This window comes from Poecilia reticulata, linkage group LG7 (genome assembly GCF_000633615.1).
Source record: "Poecilia reticulata strain Guanapo linkage group LG7, Guppy_female_1.0+MT, whole genome shotgun sequence".
Taxonomy (NCBI): domain Eukaryota; kingdom Metazoa; phylum Chordata; class Actinopteri; order Cyprinodontiformes; family Poeciliidae; genus Poecilia; species Poecilia reticulata.
In genome coordinates, this window is record NC_024337.1 from 9,315,638 (window position 1) to 9,329,982 (window position 14,345).

Genomic DNA, 14,345 nt, shown 5'->3' on the forward strand with positions numbered 1-14,345 from the left:
ACCTGCCTTTCTAAATTTCACAAAAATTGACTTTTTGAAAGTGCAGCGAGCAGCAGGTGAAGAGAGATGGTGTTCACCTCTGCAGACGCACAAAAAAAAGGAGCAGTTCATCACTCCTCTTACTAAATTCAATTTGGGGGACAGCCAAGGAAAGACTACACCTACTTCCCATTTATTTAAGATTTGCTGAGGATAACTATACGAGAGTGAGCCAGCCAGCCAGCTCTGTGTGCGCTGTAACAGACCTGCAGGACATCCTGTCTGAAGCTGCTGAGTGAAGGTCAGACATTACCTCCCACAAAACTCGGATCAGTCACATTAATGTGCAGAAACTAAGAAGTACTGACTCAAGAGGTACTGACAGCTGTGTGGGTGGACTGACTGCGTACCTGGATGGCCTAAATAGTAACATAAGAGATCCCCACTATGCCCTTTAGTAAAGTCGCTGATATTTGTCACCGTATCAGAGGGCCTTTTTCTCCAGCACCGTTTCTCGGTGTTTGAAGGACACGTCAACTGAAAAAAAAAAATACTCAAATAAAAAGATTTTGCAACACATTTGAGTTTTTCTGAGCAACTTGGCCTCAGTAAATATAGTAAGAAGCAAAACCCCGTGTGATTCCTGTTTGGTGAACCCAAACAATGAAACATTCAGATGACAAGACAATACATCACATACAGAGTTTTAGCTGAATTTTGGGGAAAATAAGGAATCACCATTTTCTTGACTTTTTCTGTATTTGTGTATTGACAGCTATCCAGTTCAGTTTTTCTATGCTTGCCTAACTTTGTGGCAGCTGTGTGGGTGGACTGTCCTAATCCTTAAAAAGTATAAAAACCTCTCCCTTTTTGTGCTTTTAGAGATTTCTGTTTGTCATGGAGCTGTCGAATTTGAGGAATTTTGAAAATTGAAGAGTTTTGGTAATAAGATAAACACAGAGGTTTTTGTTTTTATCATGCTAGCCATGGTAACTGTGATAATTGCTATTAGGAAAAGATAGAAAAAGTTTACAATGTGAAAGTTGTCCTTTTAAGAAAAAAAAAGCTAAATTCTGTTTTGTTTCCAATATAAGTAATCTTGACTTAACATTACAGTTTGACAAAAACGAACAAATATATTCCTGGAGTACGAACTAAAAAGTTAGCATACAGAATTACAGCAGTTAGCTGAAGGAGGATAAACCTCTCAGGCCCAGAGCCACGAATTTACTGGATTATTTCCTTTTCTTTTTCTTCATATATCATTCTAATATTTTAATATACGACTGAAGTACTTTAAGTAATCCTGAAAAGGTCAAAGTCACTTTCAAAAGACAGTAAAGTATGGGCAGCTTAAAGGTTTTGCAGATTACTTTGAATCAAATGTGGTAGTAGGTACAATATGGTTTAATCATCCATTTAACAATTAACTTAAAAGTCTTTAAATCAGCAGTCTAGTGATATGAAGTGAACTTCTTTCACAACTCTGGATGCCGGCTGCATCCACTCAGGATGTCCTAGCTAACACAACAAGTTGATTCTTGTAAAAAAACAAAAAAACGAAGATAAAAATAGAATTACACAAAATATCATCAGACTTTGCTAACCAAACAAAAATAATCTTGAGGTGAATGATTAGTTTGTCTAAAACATCAAATCAATCAACAAAAACAAAGAGAAAATGTGTAGAATAATTACACACACAAAAAAAAACAAGCAGAGGGTTGGGTGGGGCAAAAAAAAAGAAGGAGCGGAAGAGGGGAAGACCGAAAGTGACTCTTCAGAGTGATGAAGAGCCCACCTGGCTCTCATTTTGGCAACCAACTGGTGCCACTGGAGCACGGAGAGAAAACCGAGAAGGAACAACAGGGTGGGGTAGAGGAGTAGGGAGCACGGGCGGAGGAGGAGGGTGAGCAAAGGAGGAACGGTCGTCTCCATGGTGAAATGGTGGTCGCCATGGTTACCCACAGAGCCCGGGTCAGCGGCTCCAGGAATGTGCACGCTGTTTGCACACGCGCAAACGCACGCACGCGTACAGGTCATTACTTGTGTTTGCGTGTGTGTAAGTGTGTGATAAAAGATGTGGGGTGTTGTCAGAGTCACAGAGGGGTGTGAATGTCTACACTTCAGGAGGTAAGAAAAGAGGCATGTGTGCGTGTGTGAGAGTCAGAATAAGACAGCATTGTTTCATCTCGTTGCCTCCTGCCGGGAATACATGTTTGCATCTGATGTGTGTTGCTGTTTGTGAGTTTTGTTTGCGTAGGTATGCGTGTGTGTGTGTGTGTGTGTACGTGCAGCTGCTAGGCCAAACAGGTTGATAGCAAAGAGGGGGTGACGAGATAACTGTGACTCAAGTGATGCTGCCACGTGCGGACGCCCGGCTGTTCGTGCATTTTTCAGGGCGTGTTTTAACTCAGATAGAAGAAGAAAAGTTAACCGGTGCGTATTGCTGTGCTGCCGTTTCAGCACACCCGAGCACAAAATCAGAAGTTCATACAAGACATTCACTCTCAATTTCCCCAGCTTCTTTCCACTATTTAGGCAATTCACATGGTTACCATGAAATGTAGGCACACAGCGACACATCTCACCGTAGCGCTCTGACACATTTTGATGTGCTTGGGTTCATGAGACTGTCTCTTATTAACGCCACTCCCTGTCAAACATTTAAATTCTCAGCTCTGTAGATCTGATTTAAGACTAAAAACAATGCTTGTTTTTTCTAGATTTCACCAGGGCAAACAATATGTAAAAATCTAATAATTTCACTTCATCAGCATTCAGACTCTCTGCAATGCTGTAAAAATGTTGCGTCAAGCTAACCGTTAGCCGCTATCTATCCCAAAGTTAGCATCTACTTTGGTAATGTAACGTCTATTGCATGTAATGACGTGCTTCATAATTTGTGACTGTATGATGTTTTAATGATGTAAAGCACTTTGAACTGCCTGGTTGCTGAAATGTGCTACGCAAATAAACTTGAGAGAGGTCGATAATCAAGTTTACTCTGCAAAGAGTAAAACAGTTTTCTCTTTAAAAGTAAACTATTTTCTATGGAGGCATGTCTTCTGTTTATTTGGGCTGTCACAACAAAGCATTAAACAATCAAAACTTGTTTCTTCACGAGCTATGTCAAAACAATTGGTAATGTAGTTTAGTAAATATGACACACTACAATGTAACCTGTGCAATATCAGAGGCGGTAATGATTTATATGTTGGTAGAGCAGGTTTGGAGAGGCGAGCACGCCAGACTGCCAGCACACAACATGTGTATAAATTGCTTCTCTCCTTTATATCCCACAGCAACAGCAGTTTGTGTCAGAAAAGGACGCTGTGATATTGAACCGAAGCCGCTTACCTGACCACAGTACCATCCTGGCAAGCCCAAACTACAGCCCATTTAAACCTGCTTGCTGTTTTAAACTGAACACAGAAAACTCTGCTACAAACTTCAATTAATCTGCATGCGGAGCAAAGCTTATTAAATTGCGTTGACCTGGTTTTCTTCCGTCCACGTAAATGAGGCACCTCTTGCTGTTAATGAGCAAGGTCTTAGCAAAGACACTAACATTCATTACATTTATTACACACCATGTGATACTTGCTGTAATCAACAGAGCCAACGATTACAGCAAAAACAAAAACAGAAGGACACGTAAAAAACGGCGAGAGGCTTCCACACAGCTGTTGGTGCCCGATGGAGACCTTAATGTCTGACCTCTTGCGGGATGCAGTGCTTAAGTTGAAGGAGAGGGTCCTCTTAATAAATGATCTCACTGTGTTCTGTCTGTACACTGAAAACTAAAAGGTTTCATGACCTGGGGGCAAAGCAGACCTATTGAAAAGGCACAGAGAAAGGTCATAAATTCATAGATATCAGCAGTGGGAGAGCTGTAGCTTCCCCGCTTCCCGGACTGTCCGTGTGTATTTCCGAGGTGTTTTGAAGGTCAGTGCAAAAGGCTCAGCATGCCTGGCTGATCCATCCAGTGGACTACCAGTTCCCAAGCTGCTGCCCTTTGAAGCGGTCAGAAGATTCAGGTAGGATTTCCACTCCAGCAGAAGTGTTGCATTGTCTGCTCCATTTCAGCTTATTTTCAGATATCAGACTCTTTTCCAGCACCTAGATGTCTTAAAGATCTTAAACACTCCTGCTGGTTTTTGAAGCTTCTGCAGCATCATTTTTAAACAGTAGCAGACTAGAAACACCCCACAGGTCCTGTGTTTCATCAGGCTTCTGAAGACTGATCACGAATGCCTAGACAAATCTCTCATTCAGAGCTTTCTGGGTATTTAATCAGCTCAACAACAACAACAAAGAAAAAACTCACAGAAAGTTACCAACCTTGGTATAGTTGTTTTTTTTCCTCACTTCTTTGATTAGATCTAATTTCTTTTTAAACCTTAGCTTTGATTTCACATCCCTTTCTGCCTTACTAGGAAAGTGACATAAATGCCGAACTGTGGACCCGGCAACGCACATCAAAATGTTTAAAAGCGTACCTTTTCTGTGTATCTCCAGTGGTCAGTGGGTGAGATGGAGCCTGTGTCGTTATGAACACGTCAACAATGCACCACAGAAACACACCAGCTTGCCATGTTGCTCTGTGGAAATGTAATTTTTTTTATATAAACCACTAAACTTTATCTGAATTATTTAGCAGCTTGATCATTACAGAAGCTGTATATTCACACCAAATGTCTGTTTGTTGCCTTGTTATTGTGAAATATTTATGTTGCTTTATGTTCTCATTTATCTCCTGTAGGTGAGGCGTGTAACACCGATTGCTCTCTCACACATCAATTGTGTGACTTCACCTCTGTTCTTGATATGAAAGGGTCTAAAGATAAGTCACGGTTAAAATATATCAATGAATGGTTTAAGCAAATTAAATCAGTTTCCTATTCCATCTGTGGATTTCTTTTAAGTATCATTTGAGGGGCGTCGAGCAAAACAATTCAATTTTCTCAAGTACTGAATCTTATGAACAAAGTTACTCATGAACTTGGAACTCTTTTGTCTTTGACCCAGCTCCAACACATGGCTCTCCTTCTCTGATTGTGACCTTTGACCTCTCTGACATCATTTATCATTGCACCAAAGCCCCCTGAACGTCCTTTGAAAGGACATGAACGGACCCCTCCTGCTGCGCATCTCTTCTCAACCTTTTCAGATTTGATCTGGGCTCTCGGTGGTGCATCGGGGCCAGCCGGTGAATACAGTAGGACCCTCCGCACGACGAACTCTGAAAGCCTTTAAATGCACCAACAGAGACATCAGCGGCCTTTCTGGCAATGCCTCGGTTGGTGTGCAATGTCATATGAGGCGCCTGCAATTACATTTTGGACAAGGAACTCCAATCGCGCCTCAAGTGGCACCGTGATGGCCCCTCCGCCAACTTTCCAGTGATTGTGAGGTCACATTGCCTGCCTCCAATAACATATAATCAGCACATCAGCAGACGAAGGTTAGAAACAAAAAGGAAAGGAACTTTGGTTTAATGGTCACATGGGAGCCAGATTATTTTCCCAAAAGGAAAAAACAGAAAACTGTGATTTCTTTGCACTGCCATTTAAAACAATTATTGTCAATCAAATTCTTAATTCATCAACCACATGCTGGCGTTTTGTATACATAGATGTCACAAAACATTAAATGTAATAGCTAGGTTAATGTTAATTTTGTAAAATTGGGTTAATCCCATTTTGATGTACTGACGATGTGCGGACATTATCCAAAGAACATGGTTTTATCCACTAATTTGTATATAGCTATATATACTTTTTTATTAACATCAGTTATATCATTAGCATAACAACGGTCAAGCAAATGAAATACAATAAGACTGCTTCATGTTCTTCCTTAAGTGTCTCACCAAAGCGAACCTGACATACCTGAGATTCAGTGTTTTGAGCTCTTTTTCTCTGTGGTGGCCTGCTGTGTTTGAGGTAAACAACATTCCTTTCCATTTCAATCCCAGGGAGGAGGGAATGAGCCATTAGGCTCCAGAAGCCAGCCAGTTCCCCACTGTCTGTCTGCAAGCTTAGAGCTGGCAGGCAGGCCAGCAGGATAACAGGCTTCCTTTTCCATCTACTGGATGGCTGGATGTTACACTCTGACGGTGGAGGATGCCAACAAAGTGAGCATGGAAAAGCCTCCAGGGTCCCAGAAACTAACAGAAGATGGGAGGGAGAGGCGCGAGGGGGGTTAAAAAGTGGGAATTGTAATTTGAATGCTACTGTTAGTTTCCTTTGTTTTGTCTGGAATGATTTGCTGCATGCGCCAACAACGCAAAGGAAGGCTCGTCTTCAAGGAGGTGATGACTCGCGTCACGCAACTGAGCTCCACAAATCACTCAAAGATTCAAAGATGGGCTGACAGCTCGGCTCCACGCTTCCAAAACAACATCATCATTTGTTTTAACACCTTGGCAAGAAGAAGAAAAAAAAAAAGACAAGACCACACTATTTTACAAGGACATTTTGTTTCACTTTTGCCACATGGTACTTAGCTTATTGTTAGGTCTGATGGGACAGGTGAAAGATTCAGAAGCAGTGACAATCAAAAACAATATACTTTTTTTTTTTTTTTTGCAATGAAAACTGCAGAATTTTTAAAGCAGAACTGAAATATTTGGCCTGGTGACAAATAAGATTCTATGTTTTCATTTTTTTCGAATGAAAAATATAAAATTAAATTGTGTTGACATTGATAAAACTTTTTTTCAAAAGATTAAGATGGTGTCAGAGTTTCTCAGTGTTGACATTATTAAAAAATGCAAGCAAGAGAAAATGTAGATTCTGTGGACATTGCCTGCGTCCAGTCATGTCCTTTAAGTACAGGAGCTGGTTTTGAATAGCTACTGGTTTAAATGGTGCATGCGTATTGGGATCAAAGGTGTGGGAGTCACTAGACTTTACAGTAACAGTACATAGTTCAGTGATGTTGTTTTTTTTTTTTGCAATGATGCCATTATCTTGTTAAATTGTTCTATTCATATATTGACCAATTAGCAAATGAGAAACACATTTCAGTGCCTGAATAGTGCCCCCTACTGGTAAGACAATAACTACTGAAATTGATCAAGTAATATCTCTTGTTACAAATTTCAAATTCAATTTTAGTCATCTGACTACTGAGATAACTGAATTTTGATCAACCTACACAGGGTGTTTGCATAATACTACATGAAATTAAGCAAATGCTGCAGCATTCGCCCCACATCTGCACTTTGCATATGAGAGCTTGTGCCTAACCTGAAGACTTATTCAAAATGTCCAAAAAAATCTGCAACAGGCTGATTTGACAGATCCTCAAATTATGCATGTGTTAACACCTCTCTATCTAAATGTGTGTATCATCAGAAAAACATATTTTGCTGAGAACTCTTAGTGATTTTCAAAACATTAGTAAATGTGTCCTGACAATTATACTTAGAGATATATTTAATTCTACATATATCAGTAAGCCAGACAGACAGACACACCTGAGGCTTTTGGACTCGGTCAGGTTCTGGTTTGGGGCCTGGCTGGACCCAATGGCTGCAAGGTGACAGAATTTACCTCTTCAGCGTCTCTGTGGTGGTGAACCAGTCAGCGATCCAACTGGCACAGAGGCGCCGAGCAGCACAGAAAGCAGAAGTTTGGAGCTGAAGTGACTGCAGAGCAGTGCTACAAAAGGCCAAAGTGTGGGCGAATGAGTGGCACTCTGCATTCTGGCAGTAAACCCGACTGTTTGTGTTTATAGGGCTGTGGGCCGCTCTGGGCCAAACAGGGAAGCACAACAAAGCATTTATATGGTGCCAAAATCCCGGGTGGCATTTGGACTTTTTTTTTGTTTTGTTTGTTTGCAATAGACTGTCGTTGAAATAGGTTGAATAAATCGCCACAGAATACTTAATATTAAAACATTATGGACCGTTCATGCTCTGGAGTCCACTATTACTGCAGTAAACAAACAGTGATGGATGCATTAAAGAATTTACTTTCAGCCTCCGAGTGTCACATTTCGCTTTTTTAGTTTTAATATAGTTTCATCCAGAATAATTTGCATCTTTCCAGAATGACAGCCAGTTGACCTTTAGAGTTTGATAAATGTCAAGCCACAGGTTCTCTGTCATGCAGTGTTTTTATTTTTTGTAAACAATTAGAATCATTTTACGATTAGTTTGAGCTTTAAATATTAACTGAATATCTGCCTTTATTTTGTCTATTTTTATATACATAGCATGTTTCAATGAATGAAATGATGCTGTTCCTTAAATTATTTCAAATTCCTATTTTTGAATATTTTATCCTATTTAAATTAAAGATATTTTAGCAGAGTATTTTTTAGGGTTTATGGACTTCAAGGATTACTGAGGACCTGTCTGAAAAGCATCTTATCCAAGTTAAAGTTCAGTTGTTGGACGTCACTTTAGCCTTGACATGACAGTCGTCCCAGCCAGCTCACCTCATTGGTGCAACAACTGACCAGATTCTCCCAAAGAGAAATGTTTTTCTGTATTGTTATCTAATAACACATCGCTATGGAGCTTTTTTCTTACAAAATCCACAAAAATCAGATTGACCAACTTTGCCTGATGAGGTTTTTTTTTTTTTTTTGACAAACCTTATCTATTTATAGATATGAATCGTAACTTATACAAGAATACCAGTAATGAATGATAATAATGACAGTATTAAGTTGTTTTCCATTGTGGATGTGCACCATGGGAAGGCCGACCAAGAGAGGAGGTTTCCTGAGAAATAACTACCTTTTTGTTGAAGATGGCGGGGTAACAGATGCAGGGCTGACTAAATGAACTTCTGTCTGACCTTTCGAGTGCTTTAAGCCAAATAAAAGAATGTTTTGTTGTCTGCTGGTGAGAGTTTTCTATCTGAACAACAGAGACGGCCAGCGCGGCCAAATCTACAAACAGGGAGGGGAAATTGGCCAAACGCGCGCTGTGCTGCAGAGCGCTTCAATGGCGTCACGCTACTCACCGTGAGAGGAACGTAAGATTATTTTTGTTCCACCCACGGAGGGAAATAACAGGCGCGCTGGTGCTGCCTTTAATGAAATGCCCTAAAACTTATCTCTGTATGGTTTGTTGTAAATTAAGTACAGAGACAAAAGGCCGCCTCCTGGCATCGCGCTTAAACGTTTCGTGCAATCAGCATACATAAATACAAGAACACTTCAACAAATTACAGGAGAACCGACGCCAGTGAGCAGCATCTGTCAGAAAGTTTTTTTTTTTGCATGTCTGCTTTTGACGTGCTGCTGCTGAGCCTCTTCATCAAACACACAGATGGGGGATCGCTCGCCTGCGTCTTTAAAACTCTGCCTCGGAATCAGCGGAGCCTCTTGAAATTCTCAGTTGGTTTTTGCTTAAACTCATTTCTCTCCGCCTCGTCTTTTGTTTTCCTTGTAGTTGGTGAATAAATTTGACTAATTTTTAAAAAATGTTTTGCCTTATATCGCGCCGTCAGCATGACACAGGTCATGTGGAAGGCAGCACACAAATACTTCAAGAGTTTATGAATTCTCCAAGTCGATGTGTCTTTTCATGCAACGCATCACTGATCACTCCACGCAAAGCTATTCCCCCCCAAAAATAATCTTTATTCTCCTTACTCACGACCTCAGTAGATCAACTCTTTTGTTTTCTAGTTGGGTTATGCCCATTTGAGCAGCACCAAGCCAGTAAGAGTGTATTCATCAGGAAATTATGTTTCCGGTGCAGTGAGTTCTCCCAGTGGCACACATCACTTTTCAGCAGTGTTTACCACCCATCAGTGGGAGTGAAAAAGAAAAACAATATAGCCTGCGTGACAACCCAGCTGAGCAGTGATGTAAAGAAACACTAAAATGATTCACCACATCAGTCAAAGCAAAAATAAGTGAATAAAAAAAATCATCAATTAGGCCATGATTCAAAAGATCCAACTACCTCTTAAAAGCATAACAAATTTCTCCAGAGGTCTGCTAATGAACTTTCATTTGGTTCAGGTCTACTGAACCAGTAAATAAACTAAAACACTGACAAGGCTAAGCAAATCAGGGCTCAAAGGTTAGATTTTCCTTGATGCTGATTGGTTTATACATATATTTAAGATCTCTCTCCATGGACCTTACCAAGCTCCGCCCAGAAACGCCCCTCGAAAGTCCCACGTGACTACATGTCTCACATTAACAGCTTAGCTCCAATGTCTAAACATGGCATGTTTCGTTCTCTACAAAGTATTTCTGAGTCGATTAATGTAGCATTTCTGCCGGATTTTCACAAAATATCAGTCACGACAATGGACAAGGGAACCAACAAGTTCATGTCATCTTTTTTGGACGACATCAAGATGTTTTAGCCACGTGATGCCTCCAACTTTGTGCGCGTCGCAGCTAAATGCTACCGGTCGATGAGAAAAACAGCAGATTCTCACACCCTCAGCATAAATATAGCTGTGGACAAGATCACTGATGCCTACTGTTCTTGTAAGGCTCGGTAAGTCGGACATTCATGGTTTAGAGGGTTCAAATTTGCCTAGGACTTATACACGGTACTCGGTGCTAGCGCGGCTAACACGATTACAGTTTAGTAAAAAGCCTTTTCAGGTTAAATAAAATCTTTATTGTATGTCAGATACAGTACACAATGCATATTGATCTGTTCAGCTAACGTAAGACTGGGTAACAGACAGGCTTCAGAATGTAGAAGTTGTATCAGTACTGCCATTATGCTGTACTTGGCTAAAAGGTTTTCATAATGGATGTGTTTATTATTGACTTTATTTTTTTATTCACTAAACACAAAGAAAGCAAATCAGTAATACTTACACCAGCAGACACTCCTTTGTTCTTATTGATCCTACGACGGTTGAGCTGCAAATGCGGTCGTGCACAAACTTWGATCCAAGCAAGGCTTTCCGTTTCAGATTTTGGAAATCTGTAAATTTTAGTTCCACAAACACGATCAGGATACCTGACATCGCCTGTACAGATACCCCACTGACGGAGAACCATTTTTTTTGAGTCCTGACGCAAAAACTTTCTGTCGGTTTGCTAGTCCACAATGTACATTAGCATGAGTTTCCGAGCCAGTAACCCACGTGATAGCTGCGCTGTGACGTAAAATGGGCATTAGTCAATGAAAGGCTGCCCCTGTGGTAAGGTCCATTGGCCAAAAAGACTCGCCAAATGTATAGTCTCTACATTACCTCAAAAGGTCTGTTTACATTTTTTTTTTCCATTTGAGAAAAGTGTTAGCATCATTTCTTGCCGTAGCATTTATCAATGCTGTCTTTGCAACAATTCACAAAGAAGCAGACTGGAATGTTAAGGTAAAATAAAATTTAAAAAATCACCTGCTCAATGTATTGCCAAAAAAAGTGACAACAATGTTTTAAGTTGGACAATTTGTACTAGCATGAAACTGCTGGAATGTAATGTGTTAGCATACGGAGGAATAATATTGATAGCTAGGGACATTTTTGGTTTTAGTTGTTAGATGATGAGGATTTTGTGAACTCTGATAAGAAAAAAAATGTCAGAGTGACTGCTCTGCCTAAGATCTGTCAAAATACAGAAACTAGCTAACAATTAGCCCTTTGGTCCGACCTCTGTAGCTCTTACAAAACCAAATGAGGAAAGTTTTTAATGGGAATAAGAAAGAATGGACTGTAAAGATGGAAAACTACTGTGCAATTTGTTTATGTAAAAAAATAATAATTTAGTTGTCAAAATACAACAAACGTGTTTAAAATGGCTAAAGTGTGTGTGCTGCACTCGATGCGTGTTCTGCTCCAGGAAATAAAGCCGAATGAAAATCTGCAAGTTTAATTTTTGTATTCCTCCCCGGTTTGGATAAATTAAATGAATTATTGTAAATTATCATAAAGTGGAATTATCTGGTGTCAATCTGTTGATTCTTTCCCATCTTGGCTGCATATTCGTCTTTATGCCCATTTTTATGCTTAAATCCTCAGCTTGAATCAGTGCATTGGCCCAACTGTTAACAAAACGACCTGCTGCCAAAGTGGTTTACAGAAAGTAGTGCCGGTATTTCTTTCACTACCCCCTGGGTTTAGCCTTGCCTTCCTCCCCATCCGCCAACCCGTCGCCCCAGCTCAGAGACAGCATTGCGTTGCCTATCTGTTCTCCTACAGAGCTGAATCTGTCGGCTGGGGAAGCGGTGAAATGGAAAAATTTAATCGCATTAAGAGAAAAACCTTCTCTTTTCATTTGTAAATTCCTGGGACACACTTTTTTTCTCCCCCCCATCTTCGTTCCCCCTCCGTTACACTCACCTCTCCCTCTCTCTCCGTGTCCTCACTCCGACACGGCTGCTGAGCTCAGAAAACATCCGCCTTGGCTTCAGCACACACATACAGTACATAGAATACACACACATAAACACGCACACCCTACAGTCTCCTTCTCTTTACTCCATCCAAGGATTCAAGGATTTGACATACCAGGACGAAGGCCTGTTGGATCAGCGCAAACACCACACACACACAAACACACGCACACACACGCACACACACACACACACACACACACACACGCACACACACACACACACATACTTTTGTGATTCCTTCCCGTTTCCACTTAAATAAGACAGAGATCAAAGAACATTTCCCTGACTCCTCCTCTGCCCCCTCCCTCCATTTTACTTTCCCCCAAATCACTCAATGTACTTCATGTTTTTTTCCCTTCCTACTATTCTCACACTAATCAAAAACTCTGCACCTTTCCCTTTCATTTCAAGTACTCTCCCCCCTCTCTCTCCCCAACACCTTCTAAAACGCTGCATCGTTCCTTCTTCTATTACTGCTCACTAATTTTCTTTTTCTTTTTTTCTTCCCCCTCTTCTTCCCATCAGTACTTCTTCTGAAGAGCTGTGTTCCGGTTTCAAATCGCGTACACATCCGCCTTCATTGTGATTCAGCTCCACAGCAACGCCTATTTTTTTTTGACAGGACACACACACACACACACACACACACACACAAACACACACACACACACGCACACACACACACACACACACGCGCGCGCGCACACACACACATTCTTCGTTCCAGTGCTGCCCGCCGTTCCTCCATGCTCTCGCAGATTATTGACCTCTTTCCCCTAAACACACCGAAGAGCTCCCTCTGCTTCCATGGGGACGAGCCCACCTGAGGAGCACTGAGGATTAACAGACCAGTTCAAACAGTGCTGAGAGCTGTTTTTTTTTTTTTATCCCTCCTTCTCTAACTTCTTGGAACGAACTCCCCTCAGCCCCCCTCCACTCCACTCCTCCAACACAAAACCCCACAAACACACACGAAAGAGCAGATCGATTTTTATGCGTTGGCTCATTTAAAGGGGGTAGACAAAAGCGAATGTTCCTCTCAGAACATCATCGAAGAGTTAAAGTTGCAACCGTCACCATTAAGACTTCAGTAAGAGGCGCTGTTTGATTTCCACTTCCAGTCTTGATTCAATACAAGGTAAATTGAAAAGAAAGCTTTCTTTTCTGCTTCAAAGAAACCTTGAATTTATTTGAAAGCATCCACTAGCAACTTAAAGCTGCATAAATTCTGGACTCGGATATAAATCACTCGCTTTTTTCCCCCTCCCCCTCTCTTACTTTTTAACCTTCTAATGCATATCGTAGTTTAAGACATCAGCAGACAAGAGGAGGTTTCCCTGTGTACAGGTTCTCCTTCTCTTTTTTTATTCATCATCTACAAAGTCAGAGGCTGCTGGTGTCCCTGCTGAACTCGATGGTATCTATTGTGTGCAAAAAAAAAAAAAAAAAAAAAAGATCCGTTAGCTTCACATTCCTGCTAGATACTGTCACTGCAGGAGCTACAATAGAGGTGCTTTCACACAGCAAATCTTTTAGTTCAGACCCGCAGTGTCAGCCAAACTGTAATACCTCTCACTCTGCTGTGTGTGCGTGGGTGTGTGTGTGTTCTTCCATTTGTTCTCTCTCTCTTTCTCCCTCTCTGTTGCCATCAGGGGGAGCTCCCATGCAATGAGCTCGCTGCGTGTTTTCCACATCACCTCCAGTCTGAATGTGCCAGGAATAATCAGCTAAAGACGTCATGTTTGTTTGCAAGAGCTCTTTATCAAAGGGCTTTCCTGAGAATTTTCTGAATCTTTTTTTTTTATTTTTATAAAAATACTCATAGTTTAAATGAGTTCTGGATAAATAGTAAGATTAACTATTATTTATCGACACCCAGAGAAACAAAACCCTGACCTTTTCCCTCGAACAGCCCAATATCTGGATTTGACACGACGCATACATTTTAAACTCTTTTTTTTTTTATGCTGCGGCATTTTTATGAAAGTAAAGGGCTTTTCCTAAAATAGATTAAAAAAAAAATATA

At 40.8% G+C, this 14,345-nt stretch overlaps 2 long non-coding RNA genes across 3 annotated transcripts in view; one reads left to right on the forward strand and one right to left on the reverse strand.

The window, feature by feature from the left end:
* Positions 1-12,495, reverse strand: part of LOC103467130 (uncharacterized) — a 36,884-nt gene extending 24,389 nt beyond the window's left edge. For both annotated transcript variants that reach the window (XR_001776752.1, XR_001776753.1), the window contains exon 1: positions 12,264-12,495. This is a non-coding gene — a long non-coding RNA (uncharacterized LOC103467130). The remainder of the gene's footprint in view (positions 1-12,263) is intronic.
* LOC108166410 (uncharacterized) lies at positions 1,974-8,084 on the forward strand. Its single transcript, XR_001776754.1, has 3 exons — positions 1,974-4,593; positions 4,745-5,446; positions 5,960-8,084. It is a non-coding gene; the product is annotated as an uncharacterized LOC108166410 (long non-coding RNA).
* Positions 12,496-14,345: the final 1,850 nt, after the last annotated feature.